General features: G+C 27.3%; 1 non-coding gene across 1 annotated transcript; it reads left to right on the forward strand.

Moving 5' to 3' along the window:
* The first annotated feature begins 5163 nt into the window (after positions 1-5163).
* TRNAM-CAU (transfer RNA methionine (anticodon CAU)) lies at positions 5164-5236 on the forward strand. The gene has a single exon. It is a non-coding gene; the product is annotated as a tRNA-Met (tRNA).
* Positions 5237-17016: the final 11780 nt, after the last annotated feature.

Genomic DNA, 17016 nt, shown 5'->3' on the forward strand with positions numbered 1-17016 from the left:
ATGCTCGCATTTTATCTTTTATTAATGAATTTATTCAAATTCTGATCTTTGGAAATGTTAAGATATAGGTAGGCCATATTCACTTACCTTGTAAGCATATCTTTACATATGGCCATTTTCAAATACCTATCTATGTTTTTTATTGAATTTATGGAGTTCCTATCAAACTTTTTATTCGAATGAAAACCTCCGTTTTACTCCAAATTGTTAAGATGTATAAATGTATATTACATTTTGATGCATCTTAATCGAAATTTTAAATAGTTTCTTTGTTGTTAAACTATATATAATTAAGATTATAGTCCTTAAGATAAATAATGGTTTTACAATTAATATTATGCATGCCTGTGTTAATTACACTTTGAAAACATTTACATATTAATACATTACACAATTTAAATAAATAATTATTATATAATTTTAAAGTTATCATACCTCAATGCTACAGACTATCTGGTTCAAATTTAAATTTACATATCAAGTTCATAAATAAAATAGATTTAACAAATTATTTTATTGACATATTTTAATTGATAAAAATCACATTATGAAAAGAATATTTTATTATTTTATTATTTATGGATTAAATAAATAATGTAGGTTTATTTTAAAATTTTACTTAAAATTCCAACAGTCAAAATTTGCATAAATGCATAGTTAAAGAAGCATAATTTCCATGTGAGTTTCGCTATACTTGTCACTATAATTGACCTGAATATATTGCGACACAATAATATACGTATGTATGAAAACGTACTCAGTGGAAGAATAATTTTAAAATAAAAACACTTGAAAGACTGGAGAACAACGATGGATATGATTCATGAACTTGTTTTCTTTTAGCTCACCTTAGATTACTTTAATATACTATCTAATGAAAGTATTTTAAAACAAAACTTTATGGGCATTTAAAGTGCGCTGTTGACAAATATTTATGAATTTTTACTTTACTATAGTAATAAAATGCTAACAGCGCTATATTATTTACAATGATAATGCACGCGAAAACATATTTTTGATATTTTCTTTAAGTTTTACTATTACACTAATGTTTTTTTTTTTTTTTTTGCTGACACACCTGGTCAGATCTGCAAGACTAAAATTAATCTATTCGATTGGACAATATTTACAGCAATATTACATTTTTCAAAAGTTGTTTTAATAATAAAATGGTTTAAATTCATTTCCATATCAAACAGACAAAGTATAGATCACACGAGGATTACAAAATATGGATACCTCTGATACCAGATGGAGAAAAAAATGAAACCTCCCATATGCCACTTTATGCAACACATATATAACCCATAGGAAATCTACTGTAGTACAACATTCACATAATATAATATGTATCTAAATAATCTAAGTCATACTGTTTGATAATTCATTAGGCCCACCACTAGCCGGCTGAGAAGCTAGAATAGTGGGAGGTCAGCCTATGATCGGGTTGACCCACCGACGTCAACTAAAAACTTATTCGGTACCACGGAAGAGGGGTAGAGAAGAGCCACGGAAGAGGCCCCATTGAAAGCCAGACAGGCTTGCCTTCCGGCGGCGAAACCCCTCAATGGTTGAGGAGCTTACCTCCACGGATGCAAAGTGGTGGTTGTGGGTCCAGCGTTAAATAGTAAAAGAAACCACTGTACCTAGTGGGAGGTCTGGTACCCAGGGGGCACATAACTGAGTCTCCTCGGACTTCAAAAAAGGTTCGGGCCTAGTGTCCGGTGCTGGCGTTCGGTGCTGGTGTTCAACAGAAAACTCTAGTCCGTCGACGGTTCGCTGTCGCCGTTCTAGTTCCACTTTCGCCCGTAAGTAGCACCAAGCGCTAAGGCACGGACGAACGATGGTAGGTGCGAGCCAAAAAACCCAGAGACTCCTGTTTGATAATAATTCAATATAGAACCTTGTGCTAATGTAGTTGAAGCTGAAACAATAATAGTAAAACAATGGATTAATTCGGTTTTTTAAATTTTTACAAGTTTGCATGTCTTTTTGAAAAAAAAACTTTGTATTCTACCTATTATGAGGTACCTATATAATGTTATAATTTGTTTTTAAATTAAAAACATGAAACAACTTTTGACCTGTAAATCGGGCGGTGGTAAACTCTACCGATTTTATGGTAAACTCTCACGATTTTTAAAAATAGTAAACTCTCCCGATGGTAAACTCTCCCAGGTTAATATTATGTTTAGGTACCTGAAGTAAATGTGTAAACTCTCCTGGGCCAAAATTATGTTTACCTAAAGTAAATGTGTAAACTCTCCCGGATTAACTTTATAGTTACCTGTAGGATGTATGTTAACTCTCCCGAGTTTTTTTAAATGTTAAAACATTTATTTTTAGAAAAAAATAAATAGATTCCCTAACTTTTTTAAAATCTGTATGTTCTTATTATCAAAAACAATAATTTTAATATTTTTACGTATATTTTGTATTTGTAACTTATATATCATTATTATTATTATTGACTATTTTTAAAAGAAACTTAAATATGTATATTAGATTTTTTGAAATTTTATTTTTTATTGTATTTTCAATTTTGACTATAATATTATAGCTCATATCATCTAAAGACATTAATTTATATTGTTATTATTATTGTTGATGTTATATATGTTTTTTACTAGACCTGGGAAAGTTTACATATTTCCGTCAGGTAGTACTGGAGTAGACCCGGGAGAGTTTACCATTAGGAGAGTTTACCATCGGGAGAGTTTACAATCGCCCTGTAAATCGATGATATTTAGTTCATCGGGTTAAAGGCTTATAATAAAGGCTTAAAAATAAATGGTTTTCGACCCAATGTGGGATTACACATTTGTATTGCAAGTTAAAAACAAAGAAAACGTTTTACTTTATTTATAGGTTCCTACATCTTTTTTAACGAATATTTATGATATAACAATAATATATTTTAATTAATTAATTGTATTATAATATATGATTACTGTGCAAAAAATATATTTATATTATATAATATAGAATATGAATAACTATATAAATAATAAATGTAAAACATTTTAGTAAATTTATTATATAACATTATTAACATTCTATCAAATAATTCATGTTAAGTTTCTTTTTTTAAACCACTGACGCTGAAATATGGTTTTAACAACTTTGCTTAGTGTCAAAATGGTTTCTTTTATTTCTTTTGTCAACCGTTGTCACGTTTGTTTGTATATATTTTTTAAATTTTTGCATTGATTTGTAAACCAGACACTTGGGGCTATTATAGCGTCATATTATAATGCATTCTATATTTGATAAAACCAACAACTACGATTGTTAATGATTTTCCAGTTGCATCATCATAGTTTAATATATTTTATTTTATTGACAAATGAGTTAAAATAAAAAATAAAATAAAAATGATGTATTGAAAAAGTTAATTTGTTATTGAAAACATTAACATAGAGACAGCTTAGAAGTCTTAATAATAATATGACAGATAATAAATTGTATACCTATAAAATATGACAAAACTGTGATATTAACCAAAATTAAAAATGTCGACTTCTGCCCAATAAAGTTTATATCTAATTATATTTTAATCTTAATTTCAAATTAATTCTTTTTCATATATTTTTGTATTTACAAAGCGTAAATACGGAAGAAAGGAATATCATAATAATATAATAAGGAAATACGCTAAATTGGTAAACAATTTACTGATTTATGATTATCTACAACAGTAAAATAAACAAATTCATTAAATTAAGACTGAGTAGAATTTAAGTCGTCATTAGTAAATTATTACAGTAATTGTAAATATAGCATGACTTAATTGTATACAGATTCGTTGTTTAAATAAATACATTTTAGTATTTAGAAAAATTCATTGATTATAGTTTTTCATAATAAAAACGCAGTGGCAAAAAGATTGTCGAATACCTAATATTTTTTTAATTACCTTTGTATAACATAATACAATAAGTAATTTAGATAACATTTTTACCTGTCTGGACGGCTTGAGGGAAGGGAGAGTCCATTGACACTACTTCCAATATGAACTTTGGTTAAATTACATTTTTATTGTACATAATAAGTGTATTTATAATATAATTTTGATTTATTTAGTTAGAAGATCACGTGGCCATTTTCGTTTTAGACGACGGGGAGGGTTGTCAGGTAGGGTTTTAGATGCTAGCTTGGCGACTAGAGGATTAAGATGATTTAGGACATTTTTGTGGAAGTTATTGTAGTTGTACAAAGCTAGTGCAGATATCGTTGGAACGTTGAGATCATGGTGTAGGGATCTGTTACTTACATACCACGGAGCGTTTGTGAGGAGACGAAGGTTAGGTTAGGTTACCTAATAAAAAAAAACTAAAATTGTTATTTTTCGTTAAAATATCCAATTTCGTTGAAATTGTAACAATTAAATTGACTTAAAAATAAAAACTTGAACATACTTTGTATTATTGATATTTTAGATTTTGTAAGAAAAACTTACAGGGGGCCAATTGTATTAAACTTGTATTAATTTAAAACTTTATTTTTTAAATACTATGAATTTTTAGCTATACATTAATTCATAAAAAGTTTAATAAAATAAAAATAAAATTTACATACCATCATTGTATTTTCTACGAGAACAACTTAAGCGAGATTTTGTTATCTTGGAAGTTGTAAGTATTACTATAAATTATATAGCTACTCAAGTTTTTTGACCGCTACTAAAATTTTTATTTACACTATACTTAATAAAACAAAAAAACAAAAAAATCGAAAATTTAATACGCATCCGAAGTAATTAATAATCGTAAATTCGTAAACACATAGTATTTTAAGTAAAATATTATTAGAAAAGTAATAATGCTTTCTATATCTTGTTGTAAACAGATTTCTGCTGAATATAATATTATTATATTAACAGGGAAGCATTATACTATAGCAAAAGTCAAAAGAGTGTTTTATAAATATTAAATTGTAAAATAAAAATTAGATAAAAATGTAAGATACTATGTGGTTCAAATAAAACGTAATACATTGTATCACCTTTAAAATAGTGTATTAATTGTATATGATCATTAATTACATCGTAACACTTGAAATACGAATTCGTTGATTTTTATATAAATAAATAAGAAATATGCCCTTTTTATTTATTATTAAATGAATAGGTTAATATACTAAAACATCGCCTCTGTACATCAAGCCTCGGTAGCGCAGTAGGCAGCGCGTAAGTCTCATAATCTTAAGGTCGTGAGTTCGATCCTCACCTGGGGCAAAAATTTTTGCAATATTTTTTGTTTTAACAGGAATGCACATTGATTGACAATAAATGCAAAATTATTCGGGTGACTTTATTATAATATAGATTCTAGTAATTCTATGATAATTTACTGAATTTAATATTTAATAAAAAATCAAATCAAAAACATTACCAAAATACTTACTAATAAAATCTATTGATCATTTTTTTTTCCATTAAAAAATCTAATTTAATATCAAGCTGTTCATAAAATAATGCATGTTGTACATCATATTAAACATTTTTGATATAGTAACAACCAAGACACGTGGTCACCGAAAAAAATCAGCATCTAATGCACATACCTAATTGTTGACAGTGTTTTACTGTAATCTGTGTATTTTTTTTTATCGTTTGTATCTGTCAATAAACAGTAGAAATACTTAAATTTTAAACTTCCAAAGTGGTCGTAATACTCAGCTTTGTCGGAAAGCTGAAAGTGTAAAAAGGGGAAGATAGGTACTTAAAAAAAAAAATTAGTATCTTGTGTGCTTCAGTTATTAAAAAAAAAAAAAAAACCACCTATATTGTATAATAATAATTATTTATTATTACACGGTGTTTAGTTGAAGGATGCAGTAAAATATAAACTATAATGTAAATGTCTATACTCCATAATATCAGATGCATTATATATAGATTATAATCCGTTGAAGTATGATCACATTTTTATCAATTATCCATGTCAGCAATTGATAACATAATAATTATATGTCCTAAACCATTTCGATTAAAATCTAGAGCAGTACTAGGTAGTCAAGGCTCAAAGATTATAACGATAAAATAACTGTCAACTAAACTTGACCTGGGCAGTAGCGTATTATGGGCCTTTTTTTTCTTTGGTTGGGGGGGGGGGAATGTCCTGACTCCTGGCAATACTATTTCTCCATAAATATTAACATTGCTTCATTTTAAATTCATACACCTGATTATAAATTACAATACACCTTAATACGTTATAAGTGGTAATTTTGTTGTGAAACAAATCTTATTACTGCTACCTACATTTTTAATTATCATTAAATTATTACAGGAAGAAAAGTATAAACGATTTGATAAATATAATATTAAGACTAATTTTGTATTCAAAGAAAAATAATAAGGCGATAGCTAATAATATACATACGTGGCCCAATATTACAAGACGATAATACAATATTCTAAGAATTAAGTAGATGCCTAGTAAATTACCGTTTACTGGAAGCTTAAATAACATTTTTCTAATTATAAAATCAACGCAAATTCTTATTATCCACAATATAGAAAATAGTAAATACATTATTCAATTTTCATAGAAGTTTTAAATTTTTCGTCAAAAACATTTTGAGATACTTCAGTAATGAATAGAACTATAAGAAAGGTTGGAAGAGTTTTAATCTCCCCTCCCCCAGACACCATTAAATACACCACTTGCCATGGGACTAACACTTTTCCACTTTCTTTATACACAAGAAACAATAACTACCAATTAAATTACATTTATATTAAATGTTATAAGATATCAAGAATAAGTAGAAAACAAAGTGAATTTAGATTTCTAACTGTTATATAGTTAAGTTCTTATAATTTAATAAAAAAATATTTATTTTTATTTTTTTGGCACTGGTACGTCTGTAATTGTAGGTATTGTACAAGATTAAATTCTTAACTTATAATCAAACGAATTTCATTTACTTCAATAACTAATTTATATTATGTTTAGCAGGTTTTTTAATATTGTACACTTAATATCTAGCCGCCATTAATTAGACAATAGACCACATAGCGGTAGCGGGGCGAAGGTATTATCAGGTTAGTTATTAAATCTATTCTGTGGTATTATTTTGGAGCAAGTATTGCTCCTTCAGTTTTTTTGGTGAATGGATGGCCCCCCTCAAAGGTTACATACCATACAAATAAATATAAACGTATAGGTAATAATAATATGTGTCTTACTCAATATAACACTTACGTTTTAAAATCTACAGCATGAAACCTTTAAATTGCAGTTCAAAAATTTAGTGCCTAATTAGTATTAAATTAGTATGCCGAAAACATCAGTAGGTACGTCGATGTAGACGGTCGTCGATATATATTTTTGTTCCACGCCAAAAATTAATTTACTGCCACATAGTACTCTACAAATACTACGAATAAGAGCGACTTTAGTGCACGTAATTGCTTATATATAGTTTATACTGTTTATAGCGATATCGCCGTATCGGCATTGTTATCCATTTTTGTTTTTGTCATTCAAAATCTTTTTATTTGGAATTTACCAATATATTGATTTTTTTAAAGGACTTATTAAATAATCGCATAAAATAAACTTTAAACGTTAATAGTCGGCAGTCGCCACTGTGTGAACCACTAAACATTTTACCCACGAGCTGTCACTGCCTACAACTATTTAGAACGGATAACAGAGGCAGAGAGCTGATTTCAAGTCGATACAGGTACATTATTGTTATAATAAAAGAACATTTCGTGAACGTTCTATCACGAATCGCCTCACGACCATTGTCCTGTACTATTAATATAACTATATTGTAGTTGTAGATTATGTCTGTGTATGACGTGTGTAAAGAAGGTGCCTATACCGCGAATAACCGATCAGAGTGTGATATTATGAGTATGTGCAAAGACTGCTGATAACGGCATTGGGTATGTTATACTTATATTATATTTCATGATAACAGTTGTTATAATCAAATAAAAACGAAAATTTTCAATTTTAAACATCAATATTTGTTTGTTTTTTTCTGAATTAAATTTAAAACAAATGTTGCGAAATATTGATCAAATTGTTTAACGATTTTTAATATTATTTTTCTTTTTCTTTTGATTTAAAGTATTTTAAATGCTTACGATTTATAATTTTGATTTCTAACTACGATAAACTACCCGTTATTGTTTAAGCATTCCATATTCGTCATAACGGCGCGTGACTGCAGTAAAACGGCCAATTACAGACGGGCCTAAAGATAAATGAAAAACTGAGTTATTATATATTTATACTTACAAATAAAAAATATTATAGACTATTATTTAATTATTTTAATACAGATTTTTATACAGATATTTTCAAATGGTTATTATTTTGATGTAAAATATCGATTTAATTTTGTTTTGCTTTAATATACATTTTTAATATAATTAAACATAATTTCAATTTTTATATTACTTATGATTTCTTGCATAATTTTCAAAAATATATTTAAAATCGATTTCAGGCCATGGTTATAATACTAACAGTTTTGCTATATGAATTATGCAAACCATATATAACCAGACATATAACCTATTATTACTATAGGGCCTATAGTATAGGTAGTAGGTACCTATAAGTTTGCAAGGATAAGCTAACAGCAATAATGATTGATTTGACGAAAATTAATTTTTGATATCAAGAAAAGATTTGTTGAACGCATGCTGACAAGCTCACAATTTTTATGTTAGTTTAACCTAACTTAAATTTCAATTTTATCTCGGTATTTTAATAGGTGCATAAAATATATAGAATGTGTTTGAATTATATTTTCGTTCCAAGGCTCAAATAAATCTAGACTATTACACCTATCGCCTAATATGCTCGTCAACAAAATTTAACGATTTCAATTGAAAAATATTTTCAGACCATGAGACAGAACACATTTCTTGTTATGTAAACCCCCTTAATATGTTCAGAAGATGCACTTAAAGTTCTGCAATTTTCCGTTACTAATTTATTATTTATATCATCGGTATACCTATACCATTTCCGGCATTTCCACGAAACGACTGTGTGTAATAAACGCCCTGGAATTCACGAACTTTAATACAATTCAATGCAACCTATGACAATAATATGCATCACCTACATATTCATCTTTCAAGATGATGTGTCTATAAAATTCAACTGATTAATATAGATTTTTTGTTTTTTATCTCAACACTGCTTCATAATATATCTATTATCTAATACAAACTATACTAACAAATTTGAATTTGAATCGCCGTAAATAAACACGCAGTCGTTAGTATAATTTTACCTGAAATCACTATTTATATAATATTATTATCATGACATCTTAGATTTTTTTCTCGGCGCATTATTATAATATAATATGGTAATATTGATTTAGAATATGTTTTACTACTGTAACACATTATTACACGGATCTGTATCCTATATATAGTCCCAGTATACATTAAAATAATGTAGTTGCAGCGTACATAATAATATATTATATAATATATAATATTATTATACTCGTATGTTGTACGTATGTATATTTTGTATAAGTATTTAATTTCCTTAGAGATTTGATTCTGCCGGACACAGGAAAAGGAACCGAAACTCTTATTAAGCCAGGTCCCGTCCGAAATCCTACGTAGGTATCGTATTGTTACGGTCGAAAAATCATTATAGTGCGGGCCTGGGTTATTGCAACAGCAGTACCTACCTATGTATAACGGATGGTACGTATACGAATAAACTTCAAAGGAATCCCGCTGCCTATGTGTGTGTGTGTGTGTGTACAAACAACGAACAAATCAACCAAATATATACGAAATATTCGTTCGAAATACTTGCTCGATTTGTCCGTTGCCGGCCACATTGACAATATTGCTATAAATTCAGCAAAGTATGTGAATACGTGGTCAGTGCGGTGATCTAAATTATATTTTGAAAGATGTTTTTTTTTATGGACTAGCAAAACTTTTAACAAAAGTAACTATATAATATATTATATCATACGTATTATTATTATTATTATTATTATTATTAACTGTAAATTGTAATTATTATTAATTCGGCTATTGTGTTTTAAATAAATAATTAGTCTATTATATTGTATAATATTATGATTGTATACCTAAACGATAAGCTAATTACTATTTTAATTATGAACAACTTTAGTTGGACAATACGATAACAGTAATTGGATAATATTATAGTTAAAATGTTGACGTACCTATTTACATATAAAAGGTATATTATCTGCAGTATATTATTATTTTTAACAATGATAATATTATAATGCGATATTCGCTTATTTGTTTTAAAACTTTTAAAGGCCGCATATAGATATTAATATTATACTATTATGAATTATTTATTCGCAGTTTAAACATGTTTTACTTCAATAGTTAATAAATAACAATATAGTAGTATATTGTTTTGGAGAAAATTATTTTATCATAAAAACGACATTATCGTAAATTAATAACGTATCAATTTTATTTATTTTGTAAAATACGAGTAGTAAATTAATATCATAAACGTCCAACGAACGTCAAAATCTGTTTAAAACTAAAACTTCAGGAATAGCAGCACGAGATGCGATAACACGATGATGGTTTTCATGAACTGATATAAGCTATGTCAATGTTAACAAAATAATATTCAGCGTTTGAGTCCACGTGAAAAAAAAAATATTTAGATGATATAAAGAAAATTTGTCATAAAACCATTTGGATATAAATAAAAATACAAAGATACAATTTTTCTCATTCTTATAACAATCATTAAAGAGCAATATATAATTAACACAATATTAACGCAATATATAATTAACACAATATTAACGCAATATTTAACACAATTTATAATAATCAAATTAAAATACAATTATCAAATATCTAACAAAAATAATGAAAATGTAAGTTGACCATTCAGTCATGACTGTAGTCGTCCGATTGAAAAAAAATATACAAGGTCGAATGGGAGTGTTTCAACTTCTAGATTATACCACAATAATACGTCTGTGTAGAAAACGTAATAACTGTGACACGTGACCGACAACATTTGGTTCCCTATACTGATGGTCCGTGGTGCCTATTTTTTGCTTTCATTTTCATTATTTTCGTCAATAAAAAAAATTGAACTATTAAAGAACCAAAAAATATTAGTAGATATTAGCTATGGATATTTTAAGAGGTTGAGTATATTGAAATGGTGAAGATTTTCAAATTGAATACGTGTCTAATAAGTTGGAAACTTCTGCAGTTCAGAACTAACATTTTCACAAAACTATCTGAAAACATTTTGAGAGCATGAAAATAAAAATTATGAACACACTATACAGTCACCATATTTTTATGGTAAATAAATTATCGTAATTTACTTAATGAGAATATTGAAATTTTAAAATTTTTTAAAAATTCAGTAATTTGACTTAAATAAATTTAGGTACATTTTTTTCAATATAGATTTATAAATTTAATGTTTTCGAATTTTTTTTAAAAAATGTTGCGCAAGTGTCTATGCATTATATTTGAAAAAAAAAATATTTTAAAATTATTGATTAGAACAAAAGTTATTTCATTTATCAGAAATCATAATGTTCGTGGGAAACTGCAGTATATCGTATAACGGTACCACAATTTAATACTTAAAGAAACGATGTGAGTCATAAACTGTAAGTGAATTTTGTAATAATATTATTTTACAGTAGTATGTATACCTACGTCGAATACGAAAATCCAAAGAGTATAATCGTGTTCGTGTACGATATTATACGTACTATACGAACAAGCGTATTATTATTAATATACTATTACAAGTGAGTATTTTCAGCTGTATTTTCCAATGGTACACTTTCATAGGTTGACGAGAAGTATCAACGGTTATAACATTCAACTTGTGCAGCATGTACTCATATGCACCTCGTCGGTGTAAACTATTGACAATAAATAAAAATAAATATTATATACATTATAGGGTGGTTATTATTGTTTTATAGGTGAAGATAAGAAAGTTAAATCATTTATAGATGGAGAATTCCCTACCACTAATTATTTTTTTCATGATTATTTGAAAGTAATTTTGGTGAAGTTTGGTGACGGAAGTCCACTCCGTCATCTTTTGCCACTAAAGTGTTGAATAATCATCAAAGAATAACCTTTAAAAATATAGCATTCATGTAAGATAATCTATTAAAAAATTTCAACAAAAGTTCACTTATCGTTTTGAAAGAAACACTTTAATATTCGTTTTTATAAAAAAAAAAATCAAAATGTTTACAGTTTAAATTAACCCTTAAGCAAGCGCACGGGGGATGACCCCCTTCAAAAATAAAACTTAAATATTACAAAAAAGTATAATTCGTTTATATATTTAGATAATGGTTTGTATGGTAATGTTTAATCGATTTTCGTAAAATATAAAGTTTTAAAATATGTTGAACAGCTTCAAAATGGGCGTCCTAAATTGAGGGAAGTTCATATTTATCCCTAACTCGCGTGGGCGTAAATATGAAAAATTAGTGTAAAGCAAATTCTGTTAAAGTAAAATACTTTTGTTTATTTTCCTAACAATAAGATTTTTAAGTTGAAACATTTTTTTTTACAAACCAACATTTTACTATGAAATTTTCAAGTTTGCTTTTTTTTCGTAATATAATTCTTGGTAACTCACATAGTTATGCGTTTATTTTAATTTTATTTTTTATAATTACATTTTTTATGTAATATAATGTAGAAACCAATTATTTCTTTGAATTTAAAAAAATGAACTTTCTATACTTATGTTACGCATTTTTTTTAGAAATGATGGGGTCTGATAGACCTCTACGTGCCTATGAACGTTAAAAAGAGGTACAAGCCTAATTAAGTGTTAATATACGAAAAAAATTAACGAATAAAAAATATAATTATACATTAATTACATATTGACGCACAGGTGGATAGATAGGTACATTCTATATAATGTTTAACATCAAAATTGGTTGAAAATTGAAATATAGTCAATATAATATAAAATATTAATAACATGCACGTTGAATCAATCATTGTATTATTACAGAATTAATGTAATATTTAGATAAAAATACACTTTACGGCAGTGCCGGTGGTATGATTGCGAGGCCCTGTGCAAATAATTATAAACGCGAGGCCTCGCACCTAAATCCAAATGACCATATTTCATTGGTAAATAAATAATTAAAATATTTTAATAATAAAACAGTTTTTTTTTTAAAATTTGTATTAAATATTTTATATTTTTATCACTGTCAATAGTTATTATAACATAATGTATAAGTATAAAGTTTGCCGTATTATTACATAGCGACGTGCGTTACCTATTTGCCGTGTCCTTACACACACATATTTACAACCCCCACTACTCTTATGTCTGCTGCAATACAACTGTGTCGTTGTCGGCAGCGGTGACGTGCATTACTGCTTGTCGTATACAATATACATTTAAATTGTGGCATTGTGCAATAAGAATATAATATATTTATAATTTTCTTAAGGGTGGCATATTTTAATTTGTCCTGGAGTGGCAACATAGCTTAACGTGGCACTGTCGACGGTGATATAGCTTATATTTTAACCGTTATCTATCTATATGTATAAAAATATAATGCATAATCACAGGAACGAATTTAACACAGATTTTGATACATGTTAGAGCGTTAGAGGTAGGATATTTAACGGGCTACGAAGTGCACGAGTTCAGCTATAGTTATGGTAACCAGATATTAAAAAAGAAAAAACAGTACATTATAATATAGGCTAATACATTATGTGTGTATATATATATCAATATAATTTCCTAACAATATAACATCAATTTAAACTCATTTATTTATTTTTAAACATAAATATGCATCACAGATTTTTAATCTTACTAACAGTGAAAAATAAAATATGTGTTTTTATATAACTCAACACATTATGTGATTTTCATGAAAAACAAAACTTATAATAATAAATACTTAATAAAAAACAACTTTAGAACTTAGATTATTATTATTATATTTATATTATTATTATATAGTATCTAAAGCCGTGATTACAAAATTAACACTATATCAAGGGTACCTATTAAAACCTATTAAATCCCTTAAATTTAAATTTAGGTAATTTTTTTCCATTTACAATAATTAAATTATTAAAAATAAGTACATTTAAGTATACTTCGACCATTTATTTAGGACAGAAGGACATGTTACCAAAAAACAGTACCGTCCTTATAAAATAAGTACGTCTGGTCACCCCAGCTATAGTATAATTATGAATTTTAGTAGTAAGCAGGTAAGTAGTTTGCTAATAAAATATCTCAACGCACATACCCGATAGGCACCCATACTTAGAATTTTTATAAACAAAATTACAAACATTATTTTTATTTATTACTTCTTATTTTAACACTATCTACTATGTCACAGTATTTAATTACGTAATGAAGGTAATATTATTCATTAATATTATTTATATAGTATTTATTAATCCGTATGTTATTTATTACTTTTTTTTATTATTATTAAATAAGAAATAAGACTCACCAATGTTTCTTAGTTGTCATAACATTATTATATATAGGTATTATACTAAATTAGAAGGATTTTAATAGGTTAATATTATTGGAAAATCCAATTGTAGGAATTATGAACTATTTTATTTACTATCAACCGGTCACAGCCCACGGGTACGTCTATATTATAGACTCTATCATAATGACTACAGGTTTGTTTTGACTACGATTTCGGTCAACCATTCATTTGTAAATAATAAAATTAACGATTATAAATTATAATATAAGATAATAAGATAGTATAACAGTGGCGTATTTTAGGGGGGGGGCGAAGGGGGCGATCGCACAAATTATACACAATATCCACAGAGTTCTATTATTATTATTATAATTATAATTATTCTATTATATCACATAATAACATGATTTAAGATAGTTGTTATATCATAAATCGTAGTTAATGCCGTTATTACTGTATGGTATAAATTATATCCATTTCACGACCACGCATTTTTACTTGTAAAATTTGAGCTTGAATTAATGAAAAAAAATGAGTCCCCCCCCCCCACTCTAGAAGTAAGTCTAAATACGCCCCTGAGATATAACTCAACAACAAATTCGTATTTCATGACTGTACCTTTATTCATTAGGTACCGAAGATTTTATGATTTTCACGAAATATATTATTATATCAACGTTTTACATTATTTTAAAATTTTCATAGGTACCCCTAACTCCTAAGCCATAAAATCGCGAGGCCCCAGAGCCGTTCCAAAAGTGCGAGGCCCTGTGCGATTGCACTCTCTGCACACCCCTCGCGCCAGCACTGCTTTATGGCAGTAATGCAGAAAATAGTTTCTCACAATATTTACCTATATACGAGAAACGAATATTCATTTGTTTACCGCCGAATTGATACAATTTTATGAAATTTAACATTTTTTTACACTGATTACTCTGGTATAATAGTCACTAATCAAACATCAAACTATAGATTTAAGATACCAAAAGTTAAAAAATAAAAAGAAAAAAGGTGAACAGTAAGAAATCGTTATGCTTTATTAAGTGTCGAGTGTACAAAATGTAATATAAAATGTGCTAAATTGGAATTCAGTTATTGCATATAAAAAGCGATTCATTGCGAAATCATCCTATTATATTACTCATTACAAGGTTTGCATAATGTATGATTAAGTGTTATTGGAATATAATAGTTATTGCCGCAAACAATGCATTAATTTTATTTAACCATTGTAATGGTTAATATTTACATGTATTAATTTATTATTATTATTTATGTTTGAATAAATTTACCAAGTTTTCGTACTTTCGTAGGTAAAGCTATGTGCATATTTTTGGATTACGAAAAAATAACGAAAATCGTTGTTCTCTGTTTAAACTTTAAATATTTAATTTTATCAACATTTGATCATGAAATATCTATAAAAAAATGATCTGTATGTATTTCGATTATTTCGAATCTTAAGTTTCCAAGAGGATAACTTTTGTAAATCTTCAATTGAACTTTCAAGCTTTACAAGTGCTAGGTAGCTAAAAAGCTGTATGGATATTTATAGAAAAAAAGCTAATAAATAAATTAACGAAAAAATATAAATAATAATATGAATAATAATTATTATTACAATATAATAAAAAGACAGGCATCAATCTAACCTATTGTTGATACTGCTTCAATAATTACAATACAAGTCCTTACTTTTTAAAATATTTTTTTCTACTGTTTTGTAGGCAATTACTCCAAAATTGATTAGATTGTTTTTTTTTTTTTTAGTATTCATTTGATTTCTGATTTATGTTCTTATGTAAAAAAATAACTAAAAAGAAAAAAATTATTTAGCTAATGTAAATGAAATATTTTATACCTATATTTTTCAGTTAAAAGTATTAATACATTTACTGAACTATAGAGGGCCGTATAATTAATAAACTAGCGAACTAAAGTTGATAATTTGGACAACAAAATGTTCAGAAAAAAGTCTTACCGAAATATAGCTGCTTCCATTTGAAAAAAAAATTGATTTTTATGTTGGACGTTGGTACAACTGTATGTTTAAAGATTTTTAAATTGTTAGAAATACAAATTCCCTGTTAAATATCAAGAAACATACTGGCATTTATGTTTCCTAGAAATTTCATAATATCATCGATCCATAACTGTTGAAAAAACCCCAAGTATATACTAAGATAAAACAGGCGTATAACTAACTCGAATCTTCTGCGTACCTAAAATATCTACAAGGACTTTGTAAGGTTCTGTGAATATTGTAACACGTTCATTTATCGAAGTTACGAGAAAAAACCATTTTAAAATTATCTCATTCCAACCATAATGATATATATATATATATATATATATTATATTATAATAATATCAACTTTATATATTGTATTTTTATGTTTGGGATGATATAATTAATTTAAAAGGTTTTTTTCTTGCAACTTCAACTACTAATTCACAATATTCACAGAATTTTCCAAATTCCTGAAGATATATTTTCATCTAATCTAC

Source organism: Diuraphis noxia, unplaced genomic scaffold, assembly GCF_037042655.1.
Source record: "Diuraphis noxia isolate RWA-SAM2 unplaced genomic scaffold, SU_Dnox_SAM2 contig0001, whole genome shotgun sequence".
In the NCBI taxonomy this organism is placed as follows: Eukaryota; Metazoa; Arthropoda; class Insecta; order Hemiptera; family Aphididae; genus Diuraphis; species Diuraphis noxia.